Consider the following 19,374-nt stretch of genomic DNA (forward strand, 5'->3'; position numbering starts at 1 on the left):
ACCCATGCACACATGCAGATGCATACCCATGCACCTGTGCACATACACTTGCACACAGACATGTACACATGCAGATACACACATGCATACACAGACACACACACAAACACATAGAGGTGTACAAAGACATGCACATGCACACATGCAAGCACACATGCAAATACACATGCACACAAGACATGTGCACACTCACAGACATGCAGACATGCACACACGCAGAGGCACACATACACAGAAGCCATGGCAGGGGCTGCTGGTCACTGGTGGCTCCAGGGCAGGAAGCAGGATGGCACCAGCATGGGCGGGGCATCGGAGCTGGGCAGATGGGACTGGGTGCCACTTCTGCCACCCCCAATCCAGTGGCTCAGGCTAAAATTGCCATCTGAGCCACGCTCGGGTCTGCCTGGCTGGCGATGGCTGTTATTTGCATGGTGGTAATTGGGATCACCACCAATGATCCCATCTGGTGCAGTTTTCCCAGGGCAAGCAGGCAGGCAGGCGCCACCAGGCACCTAGATAGACCTGTCCAGACTGGTCCTCCAGCCCCTCCAGGTGAGGCGGGCAACAGGGCCCCCAGTCGGGAAGACTGTGGCTTCAGGGTGGGCCGAGGATCTGAGTGTGACCAGAGCCATGGGGTGGGGGCTCTGATGTTGAAGTTGGTCCCACCCCTGGAGAAGCTGCTCTGACCTCCCTCTCCTCCAGCCAGAGCTCTCCCCATCCTCTATGACTGCCCCCACCCCACACCCTCTCTCCAGGGTCCCAGAACCACCCCACCCAGCACAGCTAGAGCTGGAATTGAGGTTCCTTCACGCTGGTCCCTGGGGTGGGCCCAGTTGGGCCTGGGGAGTGCAGAGACGCTGGAATGCGGTGTGCCATGCATGTGAGCATTTGGGAGGAAGGATCCTGACCTTCTTAAGAGTCTCCAGGGGATGGAAAGGGAACAGACAAGGGCCACAGGTGCACAGAGGAATCCGGGAGGGGGACAGGCCCCTGGGGAAACCTCTGGCCCTGGTTCCAGTTACTTTAAAGGGGACAGGACCGTCCTGACTCTTTTTTGTTTGGTTTCGGTTTGCAGGACTTTTCTGGGGCTTTTCCCTCTATCCCTAAATTTTCCTGTTTATCCAGATAAAGCTCATCATTTCTGTCCACCGGTTCAGTATCTGCAAGATCTGCAGCAGGGTGGCCAGCTGTCCCGGGGTGCCCTGGCCTGAGAGGTGTCTAGGACTCGGGACCTCTGGGCTGGACCTGGGACCACCCCAGGCCCTTAGGTGTGAGTGGCCACAGCCTGGAAGCAACTTCCCATTCATTCGGACAGGAGTCATTTGTGGATCCTCTCTATAGTATTTTTGTTTTCGATTTCATTAATTTAAATCTTTATTTTTTCTTTGCTTTGTGTTTCTTTGGGTTTATGGCTCATCTTATTTTTTGATACATGTCCTCAGCACATTGATTTTCAGCCTTTTTTTTTTTTTTCATGTCCATATTTCCCCTAAGGAAGGCTTTAGCTGCATCCCACAAGTTTAGATAAAAAAATTTTTCATGAAGGCCCAGATCAAACTGTTTTCTAATTTCCACTGTGATTTCTTATTTTATCCATGGGTTTATTAATTTCTAAACATATAGAGGTTTTCAAACTATATCTCTTTTTTACATCTTAGTTTATTTATACTGCAATCAGAGAAATACTCTGTATCATTTCAATCCTCTGAAGGGGTTTTTTTCTTTTTTTTTTTTTAACATGGGCAGGCACCGGGAATCGAACCCAGGTCAGCCTGCTGAGCCACCATGGCCGGCCTCCTCTGAAGGTTTTTGACTTGTCTTCTAGACCTAATTTTTGGAGCTGTGTCACGTGCCCTTGAAAAGAAAGGGGGGTCTGCAGTTGCTGGGTGGGGGCTTCTGTATACATTCGTTAGGTCAAGTTTGCCAGTTGTGTGCTTAAACTCTGCATCCTCACTGATTTTTATCTGCCCTGTCAGTTAAAGCATGTTAAAGTTTCCACTTTGGTGATGCATTTCTCATTTTCCCCTTGTGTTTTCATCAACTTTTGCCATGTTAATAAGGATACATAGATTTAAAATTACTCCATCTTCTTGGTGAATTGAACCTCTTATTATTTGAAGGTTCTGTCTTCATCCCAGTGATGTCTTTTTGCCTTCAAGCCCACTTCATCTGATATTAATATTCATGTATCCCAGCCTTCTTTTTCTCAGTGTTTGCAGAGATTTTTTTCCCCATCATTTTCCTTCCAAGCTCTCTGTTGAAAAAAATGCATCTCTTTTAATTAGGTTTTGTTTTGTTTTATCTAATCCTTTAATTTTGTCTTTTAATTGCAGTATGCAGTTTATTTACATTTGTGTAATTGCTGATTTTGTTGGGTTTATAAGTATGATTCTGCTATCTGCTTCCATTTGTCTCATCTCTTCTGTACTCCTTTTTCTTACTGTCTTTTGGATTGACAAAATGTGGCGATCTATTTTTATTTATATCTGGAAATATAACAATGTGAGCATCATTCATGTTGTTCCTTGGAACATTTTTATATTGCCTTTTTTTAATGAACAACCACTCCCCCTACTCCCTCCTAAATTCTCTTCCTCCCCAGTAACCTCTAATTTGGGTTCTTTCTCTGCAAATTTTTTATTTCTAGTCATGTCTTATAGGTGACATACATTTTTTGTCCCTAGGCATCTTGCTGATTTTACTAAGCATAATGTTTTCAAGACTCTTCCATGTTGTAGCATGTGTCATAACTTCATTCATGTGACAATAATATTCTGTTGTGTGTATGTACTGCATTTTGTTTCTCTGTTCATTTGTTGATAGATATTTAGGTTGTTTCCTGCACTTGGCTATTGTGAATAATGCTTCTATAAACATTGGTGAACAAGTATTTATTTGTGACCCAGTTTTCTCTTTGGGTATATACCTAGAAGTGGGATGCTGAGTCATATGATAATTCTGTATTTAATTTTGAGAAACCACAATGTTGCTTTCTGTAGTGACTGCACTATTTCACATCCTCACCAACAATGCACTAGAATTCCAATTTCTCTGCATCCTTTCCAAACTTGCTATCTTCTCTTCTTTTAATAATAGCCATCCTTCTAGGTGTAAAGTTCTATTTCTGTTGTGGTTTTCATTGCATTTCCTTAATAGCTAATGATGTCAAGCACCTTTTCATGCATTTATTGGCCATTTCTATATCTTCATTAGAGAAAACTCAATTTAAGTCCTATGGTCATTTATTAACTGGGTTGTTTGGGACTTTTTTGTTGTTGCTGAATTGCAGGAGTTCTTTATATATTCCGGATATTAAACCCTTATCCTGTATATGATTTGAAACTACTCTCTCCCATTCTGTAGGTAGTCTTTTCACTTTCTTAATGATCTCCTTTAATGTACAACAGTTTTTAATTTTGATGAAATCGAATTTATCTATTGTTTATTTTCTTGCAAGTGTTTTTGGTGTCATATCTAAGATCCATTACTGAATCCCAACTTATGAAGATTTATCCCTAAATCATCTTCTAACAGTTTTATAGTTTTAGCTCTTATACTTAGGTCCTTGATACATTTTGAATTGATTTTTGTATGTGGTTTGAGGTAGGGGTCTAACTTCATTCTTTTGCATGTGGAAACCCGGTTTTTCAAAAACCATTTGTTGAAGAAACTGTTCTTTCCCCATTTCATGTATGTAGCACCTTTCTCAAACATAAATTGGCTAGAATTGCCATAGCCCAAACACCCCTAAAGAGAGGAATAGAAAGATCAAAGGTGATAGTGGAGTTATATAGAGAAGATAAGAATTAACAAATGAATATGAATGCTGAATCATTAATTGATATCTCTTTTGGTATCCAGTATTTTAGAGCAGCTAGATGTAAAAACCTAAATTTATGAAATTGTAACCCATGTCAAACTCTGCGATCTGTTCCACAACTAATTGTGGTTCTGTGCTTTGAAATTTATAGCTTTTTTGTATATCTGCTATTTTTCACGAAAAAAAAGAAGGAAAAAAATCAATTGTGATGATAAAAAAAAATACTTAAACCCTCTAGCCTCCTATATTCTGGAGCAGCCAGAAGAAGAAATATGAGAGGATTGTATGGTAGCCCATGACAAAATCTGGGATCTGTCCTGTAACTGCTTGTTGAAGAGTGCTTTGAAAACTATTGCTTTTTATTTCTTTGCTTTGTATATATGTTATAGTATACAAAAAAAGTTAAAATAAATAAATAAATAAGTTGGTTATTGCTGTGTGGGTCAATTTATGGACTTTCCATTCTGTTACATTGATCTGTTTGTCTATCTTTGTGATGGTGCCACATTGTTTTGATTACTGTTGCTTTCTCATACAATTTGAAATCAGGAAGTATAAAACCTACAACTTGTTCTTTTTCAAGATGGTTTTGGCTCTTTGGGATCCCTTGCAGCTCCATATAAATTTCAGGATAGGTTTTTCATTTCTGGAAAAAAAAAAAGCTGCTGGAATTTTGGTAGGGATTGCATTGAATTTTTATATTGCTTTGGGTAATGTTGACATATTAACAACATTAACTTTTCCAATGAACACTGGATGTCTTGCCATTTATTTAGGTCTTCTTTAATTTCAGCAGTGTTTTGTAATTATCAATATACAAATATTTTACATGCTTAGTTAAATTTATTCCTAGATATCTTAATTTTTTAGATGTGATTGTAGATGGAATTGTTTTCTCAGTTTCCTCTTCAGATTGTTCATTGTGAGTGTATACGGATACAACTGTTGTTTTGTGTGTGTTGATCTTGTACCCTGATACTTTACGCAATTCATTTCTTAGCTCTAGTATTTTCTTGTGGATTCCTTTGGTTTTTCTCCATATAATATGCCATCCACAAATTGAGGAGTTTTACCTCATCCTTTCTAATATGAATATTATTTCTTTATTTATTTAGCCTAATTGCTCTGGCAAGAAAGTCTAGTACAAAGCTGAATATCAGCTGTGAAATGTTGAGAAAGTTCCTTTCTAATCCTGCTTTTCTGAGTGTTTTTATCAAGAAACAGTGCAGGATTTTGCTAATGCTTTTTCAGCATCTCATAAGGTAATCACGTGTTTTTTCTTTCAATCTACTTATGTAGTGCATTACACTGATTTTTGTATGTTGAACCACCCTTGGATTCCTGGGGTGAATCCCACCTGGTCATGGGGATCTTTTAATATGCTGTTGGATTTGGCTTGCTACTATTTTGATAAGGATTTTTGTGTATATATATATATACATCTTGGAAATTGGTCTTTAGTTTTCTTTTCTATGATATATATCAGGCTTTGTTGTGAGAGTAATGCTAGACTCATAGAATGAATTGGGAAGTATTCCCTTCTCTTCTGTTTTTTGAAAGAGTTTCAGAAGGTTTGGCATTAAATTTTTTTTTTTGTACATTTTATGGCAGGGTCACATTTCATTATTTTTCCATATGAGTATCCAGTTATTGCAGCACCATTTGTTGAATTTTTTGTTTGGTTGGTTTTTTGTTTGTTTTGCTGTTTGATTTTTTTGCAGGGGGGTGGGAGAGTGCATGGACCAGAAATTGAACCCAGGCCTCCCACATGGCAGGTGAGAATTCTACCACTGAACTACCTTTGCACCACCACCACCTTAATTTTTATTTAAATGTTAGTTAGAATTCACCAGTGAAGCCATCTAGTCTTGGGCATTTTTTTTTTTTAGTGGAAGGTTTTTGATTATTGACAATTTCTGTGCCTGTGATAAGTTTGTAGATGTCTTCTATTTCTTCTTGAGTCAGTTTAGCTGATTGATATATTTCTATGAGTTTTTCATTTCATTTAATTACCTATTTTGTTGGTGTATAGTTGTTCGTAATAGTCTCTTCTAATCCTTTTTATTTCTGCAAGGCTAGTAATATTGACATTTTCTTTACTGATTTTAGTTATTTGCATCTTTTTTTTGTTCTACTCTATTCTAAAGGTAAAGCCTTGTCGATTTTATTGATTTCTTCAAGAAACCGACTTTTTTTGTTTATTCTTTCAATTGCTTTTCTATTCCCTATTTCACTTATCTCCATTTTAATCTTAATTATTTCCTGTCTTCTCCTAACTTTGGGTTTACTTTGCTTTTTTTTTTCTAGTTCCTCGAGATATAAAGTTAAGTTATTAATTTGAAATATTTCTTCTTTTCTAATATAGACATCCATAGCTATAAATTTATAGCACTGCTTTCACTGCATCCCATAAGTTTTGGTATGTTGTGTCGTTGTAACAAAACATTGTCAAATCTTCTTGTTGCATTGACTCTTTTATTGATATATAAAATCCTTTGCCTCATAACAGTTTTTATAAAAGTCTATTTTGTTTGATAGTAAAATAGCCACCCCCATTCTTTGAGTTATTATTTATATGGAATATTTTTTCAATCTTTTCCCTTTCAACCTGGCAATGAACTCCCTTGGCTTTTGTTTGTCTGGAAGTGTCTTAATTTCTCCCTCATTTTTGAAGAAGATATATTATTCTTAAGTAACAGTGTTTTGCTTTCAGCACCTTAAATACATCCCACAACCATCTTCTGGCCTCCATAGTTTCTGTTGAGAAATCAGATGTTAAACTTATTAAAGATCCCTTAAATATGGCACATTGCTTCTCTCTCATCATTTTTAAGATTTTCTTTGTCTTTGGTATTGGATAGTTTGATCATGAGTCTCGATATACTGTTTGGTGTAGTTATACAGAGAAGGTAGGGTTTAACAAATGAGTGTAATTGCTGAATCATTATATTGATATTTCTTTTAGTCTCTAGTATCTTTGAGCAACTAGAAGTAAAAACCTAAAATTGTGAAATTGTAACCCATACCAAACTCTGAAATCTGTTCTACAACTAATTGTTTCAATGCACTTTGAAATGTATTGCTTTTTTGTACATATGCTATTTTTCACAAAAAAAGAAGGAGGAGTATAACAGAGAAGTTAGCATTTAACAAATGAGTATGACTGCTGAATCATTATATTGATATTTCATTTGGTCTCCAGTGTCTTTGAACAGCTAAAAGAAAAATGAAAAATTGTGGAACTGTAACCCACATTCTACAACTACTTGTTAATATGTACTTGGAAATTAATTGCTTTTTTGTATATATGTTATATTTCACCAAAAAAGAGTTAAAAAATAGAAAGAGAGATCTGTTTGGATTCATCCTGTTTGGTGTTCATTTAGAATCTTGGATTTGTACATTCATACCTTATATCAGATTTGGGAACTTTTCTGCCATTTTTCTTCCAAATTTTTTTGTGGGGCCTTTCTCTTATTCTTTTTTGGGGACTCCTATGATGCATATATTGGTTTGCTTGGTAGTGTTATACAGGTTCTTCAGGTTCTGTTCATGTTTTTTTTCCATCCTTTTTTCTTTCCACTCTCCAATTTGGACAATTTCAATTGTTTTTTCTTCAAGTTGGCTGATCCTTTCTTCTGCCTCCTCCAGTCTGCTCTTAAACCCCTTGTTCTAGTTTGCTAGCTGCCAGAATGCAATATACCAGAAACAGAATGGCTTTTAAAACCCTTTAATAGGTTGCTAGTTTACAGTTCTAAGGCTGAGAAAATGTCCCAGTTAAAGCAAGTCTATAGAAATGTCCAATCTAAGGCATCCAGGGACAGATATCTTGATTCAAGAAGACCGATGAACTTCAGGGTTTCTCTCTCAAGTGGAAGGGCGCACAGCGAACACAGTCAGAGTTTCTCTCTCATCTGGAAGGGCATGTGGCAAACACAGCATCATCTGCTAGCTTCTTCTCCTGGCTTCCTGTTTCATGAAGCTCCCTGGGAGGCATTTTCCTTCTTCATCTCCAAAGGTTGCTGGCTGGTGGACTCTGCTTCTCGTGCCACTGCAGCATTCTCTGCTCTCTCTGAATCGCTTTCATTCTCCAACATGTTTCCTCTTTTATAGGACTCCAGAAACTTATCAAGGGCCACGCAAATGGGTGGAGACATGTCATCACCTAATGCAGCTTAACAACCGCTCTTGATTAAATCACATCTCCAAGGAGATGATCTAATTACAGATTCAAACATACAGAATTGAATAGGGATTACTGTGCCTTTACAAAATAAGATTTTGATTAAAACATGGCTTTTCTAGGGGACATACATTCTTTCAAATCAGCACACCCCTCTATTGAATTTTTCATTTCAGTTATTGTACTTTTGAGTCTGCCATTTCCATTTTGTTGTTCTTCAAAATTTCTATCTCGTTATTGAAATTTAATTTTTTCATATATTGTTTTCCTGAATTGCTTTACTTTTGCCCATTTTCCTTTAGTTCATTGATCTATTAATGAGAATATACCAAGATCTTTGATTAGTAATTTCAGTGACTACACCTCCTCAAATTCTTTATTTCCTGTGGCTGAGCCCACACTTTCCTGTTGCCTTGTATGTTTTAAAACTTTCTGAGAACTGGACTTTCTTAGTATTATATTGTGGTTACTCTCAAAATCTAGTTCTCCCACTCTTCAGTTCATCAGACTGAGAACAAAAAAGGTATGAGAAAGAGAGAATACTAACAGATAAAATATACCCCCCAAAAAGAAGAGAATAATGAAGTACACTGCATCTCCAAATCTCTTTTTATGTGCTAGTATGAAGCCTGAAGCTTTTGCTTTTGAGGCTGAAACCTAGGCCACCATTCCTGCTCATTACTCAGGAATCTGCTACACCCCAAAATAAAGAACAAAAAAGAAACAATAAAAGAGGAAAAGGAGAAAGAGGGGTCATTGGCTCTTTATGTCCCTGTAGAAAATATCACTCCTGGGGCGGGCCACGGTGGCTCAGCAGCAAGAACGCTTGCTGCCATGCCAGAGGACCCGGGTTCAATTCCTGGTGCCTGCCCATGTAAGAAAAAAAATAATAATAAAAATAAAAAAAAAAAAGAAAATATCACTTCTGAGAAAAACCAAGACATCCATGATGTACCTTTCAGGGATCCATCAGACAAAAAGAAAAGAAAAAAAGAAAAAAACACAAGAAAGAGAAAGAAAATCCAACCAATGAAAAAAGTTCACTGGGTTTGCAAGTTACACTGGGTTTGTAAGTCATAGTAGATATGGGTAAGAGGCCAGAAGCCACTGCTGCTGCTGCTGCAGAAAGGGCTGGAACAATGACCAGGGTCTGTACTGTGCCTTCAAAGGTATGCCAGTCCAGGAAATGCTCACATACAGAAGGATTTAAAAATACACTAGCTTTTTACCTCCAGGGGGATGCTGGTGAGAGGCTGGAAGAACTGCTGTCCAGAAGGCTGAACCGGAGGCCAGCTTCACGTTGGTTCCTCATGGAGCCTAAAGACAGACCTCAACCCTCAACTCCAACTTTTGGAGGACATCATTTCCTCTACCAGCCACAGGCCCAGCAGAATCCACTAGGATGCAGAATCCACAAGGCTGAGCAATGGGGGCTGGTCACTGGTTTGTGTTTCCACTTACAAAAGCTGAACTCTCAGCAGCCTTTCAGCTCCTTTGGTACTCCTGTAGTTGTTCTACATGTCCATTCTAGTACTGGAATTACCACCTGGTTAATTCCAGTCTTTTTTTTCCAGCTCTTTCTTTTTCCTGGTAGAGTAAGCACCTTGTAAAACTTCCTACTCCACCATTTTCTGCCTGTTCTCTTTTTCATCTGACTATATTTTGAAGATGGTTTGGCAGTAAGTGCTGAGAAAAAAGGCAGGAATGAAGGATGACTTGGAGTTTTGACCTCAGCTACTTGCAGACACTGGAAGAGGCACATGTTGGGAGGGAAAGGCTGAAGTTTGGCTTTGAACATTCTACGAGAAGTCTATTAACATCCAAGAGGAGACTACAGGAGGGAATGGACTCAGTCTAAATTTAGGAAGGAATTCCAGGTTAGAAGTAGACATTCAGAGTTGTTAGCATGTAGATAACTGATTTCCATCCAGTTATCTACATGCTTACAGGAGCACATATACATAAAAAGAGGATTTTGAGCATTCTACCATTTAAAATGGGAGAGATGAGAAGGAATCAGCTAAGGAGACCAAGAAGGAATGGCCAAAGAAGTAAGGAAAACTAGGGGAGTGTGACATCTAGAAGCCTAGTGAAGAGTGATCCAGAGAGGAGGCAACCATCAGTGTTAAATGCTGCTAACAGATCAAGCAAGATGGAAATAAGGTACGGGCTATTGGATTAAGTAATATGGAAGTCATTGGTGACTTTGACTGCAAGTATACCTGGAGGGAGGTGTATGAGCAAATAGTTTTTTAAGATAGGGATAAATTACAACATGTTTTGTTATCTGATAAAGAAAAATCATACATAAGAGAGAAAAAATAATTGCTAGAAGTAAGTGAGATGAAACATATGAGGTGGGATAAGTGGATGGATGGATTAAAGCAGGGACTGGCAAACTTTTTCTGTAAAGGGCCAGATAGTCAATATTTTAGGCTTTGTGAGCCATACATTTTCTGTATCAACTCTGCCATTGTAGTGCAAAGGCAGCCATGGGACAATATGTAAACAAATTGGCATGGCTTTGTCCAGTAAAACTTTGTTTATAAAAACAAGTTAGTGACTTCCTGGAAGATGGCGGCTTAGTAAGACGCGCGGATCTTAGTTTCTTCTCCAGGACACCTACTAGGGGAGTAGAAACGATACAGAAAGCGCCCAAAGCCACAACAGAGATAAAAAAGACAGTGTACCCCATCCTGGAACGGCTGGCTGGCTGAGAGAAGCAGCTCGGGTGAGATCGCCGAGGCGCGCGGGCCTTACCGGGCGGGGTGGCAAGCGGCCGGAGTTACTCCCTTCCCCCTTCCCGGGCCGGCTGGGAGAATTGGAGAGGTGGTCCCCTGAAACCAAGGCGACTGGCGCCCACACCACGCGCAGCCCCCGGACCAACCGAGAGAATTGGATCGGAAACCCCCAGGCCGCGGAGAACGGTGACCCTGTGACTCCCGGGGAACGTGCACTCTCTCGGGCGGGCCGCTGCCGCTGGCGCCCTCCCGCCACGCTTGTTGCCCAGGGCCGACTAGGAAATTCGGACAGGCTCTTTCCCTGGCTGCGGCGACCAGCAACCCTCCCTGCGTTCAGACCCCGGGCCGGCTCAAGCCGCTTCGGCTAGCGAACCCCCAGGACGGCGAGAGTTTTCCAAAGTTTAAGGTCCCACAGCACCTTTTACTGGTGGGACCCGCAGACAAACGTGTGCCACGAGCGCCACCTACTGGGCAGGATAAGAAAAACAGAACCCAGAGATTTCACAGAAAAATATTACAACCTTGCTGGGTCCAACACCAAGAGAAATCTGAATAAATGCCCAGACGCCAGCAGCAGAAGATAACTGTCCACGCTCAAAAGATTGAGAATATGGCTCAGTCAAAGGAACAAACCAATAGCTCAAATGAGACACAAGAGCTGAGACAACTAATGCTGAATATACGAACAGAAACGGAAAACCTCTTCAAAAATGAAATCGATAAATTGAGGGAGGACATGAAGAGGACATGGGCTGAACATAAAGAAGAAATAGAAAAACTGAAAAAACAAATCGCAGAACTTATGGAAGTGAAGGATAAAGTAGCAAACATAGAAAAAATAATGGATAGCTACAATGATAGATTTAAAGAGACAGAAGATAGAATTAGTGATTTGGAGGATGGAACATCTGAATTCCAAAAAGAAACAGAAACTATAGGGAAAAGAATGGAAAAATTTGAACAGGGTATCAGGGAACTCAAGGACAATATGAACCGCACAAATATACGTGTTGTGGGTGTCCCAGAAGGAGAAGAGAAGGGAAAAGGAGGAGAAAAACTAATGGAAGAAATTATCACTGAAAATTTCCCAACTCTTATGAAAGACCTAAAATTACAGATCCAAGAAGTGCAGCGCACCCCAAAGAGATTAGACCCAAATAGGCGTTCTCCAAGACACTTACTAGTTAGAATGTCAGAGGTCAAAGAGAAAGAGAAGATCTTGAAAGCAGCAAGAGAAAAACAATCCATTACATACAAGGGAAACCCAATAAGACTTTGTGTAGATTTCTCAGCAGAAACCATGGAAGCTAGAAGACAGTGGGATGATATATTTAAAATACTAAAAGAGAAAAACTGCCAACCAAGACTCCTATATCCAGCAAAATTATCCTTCAAAAATGAGGGAGAAATTAAAACATTCTCAGACAAAAAGTCACTGAAAGAATTTGTGACCAAGAGACCAGCTCTGCAAGAAATACTAAAGGGAGCACTAGAGTCAGATACAAAAAGACAGAAGAGAGAGATATGGAAAAGAGTGTAGAAAGAAGGAAAATCAGATATGATATATATAATACAAAAGGCAAAATGTTAGAGGAAAATATTATCCAAACAGTAATAACACTAAATGTCAATGGACTGAATTCCCCAATCAAAAGACATAGATTGGCAGAATGGATTAAAAAACAGGATCCTTCTATATGCTGTCTACAGGAAACACATCTTAGACCCAAAGATAAACATAGGTTGAAAGTGAAAGGTTGGGAAAAGATATTTCATGCAAATAACAACCAGAAAAGAGCAGGAGTGGCTATACTAATATCCAACAAATTAGACTTCAAATGTAAAACAGTTAAAAGAGACAAAGAAGGACACTATATACTAATAAAAGGAACAATTAAACAAGAAGACATAACAATCATAAATATTTACGCACCGAATCAGAATGCCCCAAAATACGTGAGGAATATACTGCAAACACTGAAAAGGGAAATAGACTCATATACCATAATAGTTGGAGACTTCAACTCACCACTCTCATCAAGGGACAGAACATCTAGACAGAGGATCAACAAAGAAATAGAGAATCTGAATATTACTATAAATGAACTAGACTTAATAGACATTTATAGGACATTACATCCCACAACAGCAGGATACACCTTTTTCTCAAGTGCTCATGGATCATTCTCAAAGATAGACCATATGCTGGGTCACAAAGCAAGTCTCAACAAATTTAAAAAGATTGAAATCTTACACAACACTTTCTCGGACCATAAAGGAATGATGTTGGAAATCAATAATAGGCAGAGTGCCAGAAAATTCACAAATACGTGGAGGCTCAACAACACACTCCTAAACAACGACTGGGTCAAAGAAGAAATTGCAAGAGAAATTAGCAAATACCTCGAGGCGAATGAAAATGAAAACACAACATATCAAAACTTATGGGACGCAGCAAAGGCAGTGCTAAGAGGGAAATTTATTGCTCTAAATGCCTATATCAGAAAAGAAGAAAAGGCAAAAATTCAGGAATTAACTACCCATTTGGAAGAACTGGAGAAAGAACAGCAAGCTAACCCCAAAGCAAGCAAAAGGAAAGAAATAACAAAGATTAGAGCACAAATAAATGAAATTGAAAACATGAAAACAATAGAGAAAATCAATAAGGCCAGAAGTTGGTTCTATGAGAAAATCAATAAGATTGATGGGCCCTTAGCAAGATTGACAAAAAGAAGAAGAGAGAGGATGCAAATAAATAAGATCAGAAATGGAAGAGGAGACATAACTACTGACCTCACAGAAATAAAGGAGGTAATAACAGGATACTATGAACAACTTTACGCTAATAAATACAACAATTTAGAGGAAATGGACGGGTTCCTGGAAAGACATGAACAACCAACTTTGACTCAAGAAGACATAGATGACCTCAACAAACCAATCACAAGTAAAGAAATTGAATTAGTCATTCAAAAGCTTCCTAAAAAGAAAAGTCCAGGACCAGATGGCTTCACATGTGAATTCTACCAAACGTTCCAGAAAGAATTAGTACCAATTCTCTTCAAACTCTTCAAAAAAATCGAAGTGGAGGGAAAACTACCTAATTCATTCTATGAAGCCAACATCACCCTCATACCAAAACCAGGCAAAGATATTACAAAAAAAGAAAACTACAGACCAATCTCTCTAATGAATACAGATGCAAAAATCCTCAATAAAATTCTAGCAAATCGTATCCAACAACACATTAAAAGAATTATACATCATGACCAAGTAGGATTCATCCCAGGTATGCAAGGATGGTTCAACATAAGAAAATCAATTAATGTAATACACCATATCAACAAATCAAAGCAGAAAAATCACATGATCATCTCAATTGATGCAGAGAAGGCATTCGACAAGATTCAACATCCTTTCCTGTTGAAAACACTTCAAAAGATAGGAATACAAGGGAACTTCCTTAAAATGATAGAGGGAATATATGAAAAACCCACAGCTAATATCATCCTCAATGGGGAAAAATTGAAAACTTTCCCCCTAAGATCAGGAACAAGACAAGGATGTCCACTATCACCACTATTATTCAACATTGTGTTGGAGGTTCTAGCCAGAGCAATTAGACAAGAAAAAGAAATACAAGGCATCAAAATTGGAAAGGAAGAAGTAAAACTATCACTGTTTGCAGACGATATGATACTATATGTCGAAAACCCGGAAAAATCCACAACAAAACTACTAGAGCTAATAAATGAGTACAGCAAAGTAGCAGGTTACAAGATCAACATTCAAAAATCTGTAGCATTTCTATACACTAGTAATGAACAAGCTGAGGGGGAAATCAAGAAACGAATCCCATTTACAATTGCAACTAAAAGAATAAAATACCTAGGAATAAATTTAACTAAAGAGACAAAAAACCTATATAAAGAAAACTACAAAAAACTGCTAAAAGAAATCACAGAAGACCTAAATAGATGGAAGGGCATACCGTGTTCATGGATTGGAAGACTAAATATAGTTAAGATGTCAATCCTACCTAAATTGATTTACAGATTCAATGCAATAGCAATCAAAATCCCAACAACTTATTTTTCAGAAATAGAAAAACCAATAAGCAAATTTATCTGGAAGGGCAGGGTGCCCCGAATTGCTAAAAACATCTTGAGGAAAAAAAACGAAGCTGGAGGTCTAGCGATGCCGGACTTTAAGGCATATTATGAAGCCACAGTGGTCAAAACAGCATGGTATTGGCATAAAGATAGATATATCGACCAATGGAATCGAATAGAGTGCTCAGATATAGACCCTCTCATCTATGGACATTTGATCTTTGATAAGGCAGTCAAGCCAACTCACCTGGGACAGAGCAGTCTCTTCAATAAATGGTGCCTAGAGAACTGGATATCCATATGCAAAAGAATGAAAGAAGACCCATCTCTCACACCCTATACAAAAGTTAACTCAAAATGGATCAAAGATCTAAACATTAGGTCTAAGAGCATAAAACAGTTAGAGGAAAATGTTGGGAGATATCTTATGGATCTTACAACTGGAGGCGGTTTTATGGACCTTAAACCTAAAGCAAGAGCACTGAAGAAGGAAATAAATAAATGGGAACTCCTCAAAATTAAACACTTTTGTGCATCAAAGAACTTCATCAAGAAAGTAGAAAGACAGCCTTCACAATGGGAGACAATATTTGGAAATGATATATCAGATAAAGGTCTAGTATCCAGAATTTATAAAGAGATTGTTCATCTCAACAACAAAAAGACAGCCAACCCAATTACAAAATGGGAAAAAGACTTGAACAGACACCTCTCAGAAGAGGAAATACGGATGGCCAAGAGGCACATGAAGAGATGCTCAATGTCCCTGGCCATTAGAGAAATGCAAATCAAAACCACAATGAGATATCATCTCACACCCACCAGAATGGCCATTATCAACAAAACAGAAAATGACAAGTGCTGGAGAGGATGCGGAGAAAGAGGCACACTTATCCACTGTTGGTGGGAATGTCAAAGGGTGCAACCACTGTGGAAGGCAGTTTGGCGGTTCCTCAAAAAGCTGAATATAGAATTGCCATACGACCCAGCAATACCATTGCTAGGTATCTACTCAAAGGACTTAAGGGCAAAGACACAAACGGACATTTGCACACCAATGTTTATAGCAGCATTATTTACAATTGCAAAGAGATGGAAACAGCCAAAATCTCCATCAACAGAAGAGTGGCTAAACAAACTGTGGTATATACATACAATGGAATATTATGCAGCTTTAAGACAAGATAAACTTATGAACCATGTAATAACATGGATGGACCTAGAGAATATTATGCTGAGTGAATCCAGCCAAAAACTAAAGGACAAATACTATATGGTCCCACTGATGTGAACGGACATTCGAGAATAAACTTGAAATATGTCATTGGTAACAGAGTTCAGCAGGAGTTAGAAACAGGGTAAGACAATGGGTAATTGAAGCTGAAGGGATACAGACTGTGCAACAGGACTAGATACAAAAACTCAAAAATGGACAGCACAATAATACCTAATTGTAAAGTAATCATGTTAAAACACTGAATGAAGCTGCATCTGAGCTATAGGTTTTTGTTTTGTTTTGTTTTGTTTTGTTTTGATTTTACTATTATTACTTTTATTTTTTTCTCTATATTAACATTCTATATCTTTTTCGGTTATGTTGCTAGTTCTTCTAAACCAATGCAAATGTACTAAGAAATGATGATCATGCATCTATGTGATGATGTTAAGAATTAATGATTGCATGTGTAGAATGGTATGATCTCTAAATGTTGGGTTAATTTCTTTTTTTCCGTTAATTAAAAAAAAAAAAAAGAGAAGGGATAATTGGAGATGAAGGGATACAGACTGTACAACGGGACTGGATATAAAAACTCAGAAATGGACAGCACAATACTACCCAATTGTAATGCAATTATGTTAAAACACTGAATGAAGCTGCATGTGAGGTATAGGTTTTTTGTTTTTGTTTTTTTTGTTTTTTTTTCTTTCTATTATTGTTTTAATTCTTATTCTGTTGTCTTTTTATTTCTTTTTCTAAATCGATGCAAATGTACTAAGAAATGATGAATATGCAACTATGTGATGTTATTAAGAATTACTGATTGTACATGTAGATTGGAATGATTTCTAATTGTTTTGTTAATTCTTTTTTTAATTAATTAAAAAAAACAAAAAAACAAAAAACAAAAACAAACAAACAAAAAAAAAGAATTAATGATTGCATGTGTAGAATGGTATGATCTCTAAATGTTGGGTTAATTTCTTTTTTTCCGTTAATTAAAAAAAAAAAAAAAAGAGAAGGGATAATTGGAGATGAAGGGATACAGACTGTACAACGGGACTGGATATAAAAACTCAGAAATGGACAGCACAATACTACCCAATTGTAATGCAATTATGTTAAAACACTGAATGAAGCTGCATGTGAGGTATAGGTTTTTTGTTTTTGTTTTTTTTGTTTTTTTTTTCTTTCTATTATTGTTTTAATTCTTATTCTGTTGTCTTTTTATTTCTTTTTCTAAATCGATGCAAATGTACTAAGAAATGATGAATATGCAACTATGTGATGTTATTAAGAATTACTGATTGTACATGTAGATTGGAATGATTTCTAATTGTTTTGTTAATTCTTTTTTAATTAATAAAAAAAAAAAAAAAAGTTAGTGGAATGGGCCACAGTGGCTCAGCAAGCAGCATTCTCTCCTGATATGCCATAGCCCCAGGTTCGATTCCTGCTGCCTGTCCATGCGAAAAAAGGGGGTGGGGGCAGGGAACAAACAGGTCTGTGAACCAAATTTGGCCCACAGGTTATTGCTTGCTGATGTCTAGGCTAGAGGTGGATGGATAAATGGAAATGTGGATGGGCGGGTGGATAGAAGAATCAGTACGCAGATGGTGGTAGATGGTTGAATGGGTGGGTGGACATAGGTGGATAGATGGCGGATTGGAGAATGGATGGAGAGACATCACCTCAAGATTCTGGGATAAGAGTAAGACTCAGTAATCTAGGAGAAGCTCATGGATATTTTTTTTTCACCTTTGGTTGAAATATTGCATTCATATAGAATCGTGCATGTGTTGCAAGTGTGCAGCTCAATGAATTTTCACAAACTGAATACACCCATGTGACTAGCTCCTAGATCGAGAAGCAGAAAACATCACCAGAATGCCAAAAGTACCTCAACCATAGATCAGTTTTGCACCTTTATAAAAATAAACCATCCATCATGTGTTCCTTTCTGCTTCCTTTTATTCAACACCACGTTTGTAAAATTCATCCAGAATATAGCATATCATTACAGCTTATCCATTCTAGCTGCTATATAGTATTCCATTGTGTGAATATATCACAATTTGTTTTTATCCATTCTGCTGTTAATAGTCATTTGAGTAGTTCCAAATCTGGGCTAATATGAATATCACTGCCATGAACATTCTGGTTCATGTTTTTTTGTGCCATGTGTAAATATTTCTGTTGGTTACGTACCCAAGTGTGGAATTACTGGGTCATAGATTTGCTTATATCCAGCTTCAATAGATACTGCCAAGTTGATTTCCAAAATGGTTGTACCAATTTACAGTGTATGAGAGGCTGGTTGTTCTACATACTTGCCAACACTTGGCATTTCCTATCATTTTCCCTTTCAGCCATTCTGATGGGTGTACAATGTGTATCACATTGTGGCTTAAATTAGCATTTACTTGATGACTAGTAAAGTTGAACCCCTTTCTGTATGGTTATTGGCCACTTAGATATCTCCTTTTGTGTGATGTCTGTGTACATATTTTGCCTATTTTCCTATTCAGGGACCTTTTCTTTTGATTACTGAGTGTATATTCTGGAAACAAGCACTTTGTTGAATAGATGCACCACAAATATGCTCTGTGGGTGGCCTTTTCACTCTTATAGAGGTATCTTTTAGTGAATAGAAGTTCATAATTTTAATATAGTGCAGTTATTCTTTTTCTCCTTTATAGTTAGTGATTCTTATGTCCTGTTTAAGAAATTGTGGCCTACTGCAAGATCACAAAAATGTTCTTCAAACTTTTCTTTTAAAAGATTTATTGTCTTACTTCCTCATTTAACTCTGCAATCTTTGTCTATGGTGTGAAGTAAAGATCACAAGATTTTCTTTCCAGATGAATAGCCAATGAACCTAGTCCCGTGATTGAAAAGACCATGATTTCCCCAACTGCACCCCCATGTCACCTTTGTCATAAACCACGTCAGCATGTACATGTGGGCTTGTTTCTGTTCCCTATAGTCTCTCCCACTGTCAGTTTGTCCTTAGACCTATAGCACGCTGCCTTAATCACCATAGCTTCATAACAGGTCTTTATGTCCAGTAGCTTTTCTTCTTCAAGGTTGCTTAGGCTATCTATGACCCTTCTAATTTCCACATGAATTTTGGAATCAGATTATTGATTTCAACAACAATCAAAACCTACTGAAATTTGGATTTGGATTTCATTGGATCAATAGTTAATTTCGGGAGAACTCATCCTTACAATAGCAAGTCCTCTGATCCATGCCCATAATCTTTTCTTTCATTTGCCTTCCCGAATTTTACTCAATAT

At 37.9% G+C, this 19,374-nt stretch overlaps 1 protein-coding gene across 1 annotated transcript in view; it reads left to right on the forward strand.

Annotated features, from left to right (window-relative positions):
* The window catches only part of CROCC2 (ciliary rootlet coiled-coil, rootletin family member 2), a 102,388-nt gene that overhangs the window by 1,354 nt on the left and 81,660 nt on the right, over positions 1-19,374 (forward strand). The gene's annotated exons all lie outside the window — the stretch shown is intronic.

This window comes from Tamandua tetradactyla, chromosome 3, assembly GCF_023851605.1.
Source record: "Tamandua tetradactyla isolate mTamTet1 chromosome 3, mTamTet1.pri, whole genome shotgun sequence".
Taxonomy (NCBI): domain Eukaryota; kingdom Metazoa; phylum Chordata; class Mammalia; order Pilosa; family Myrmecophagidae; genus Tamandua; species Tamandua tetradactyla.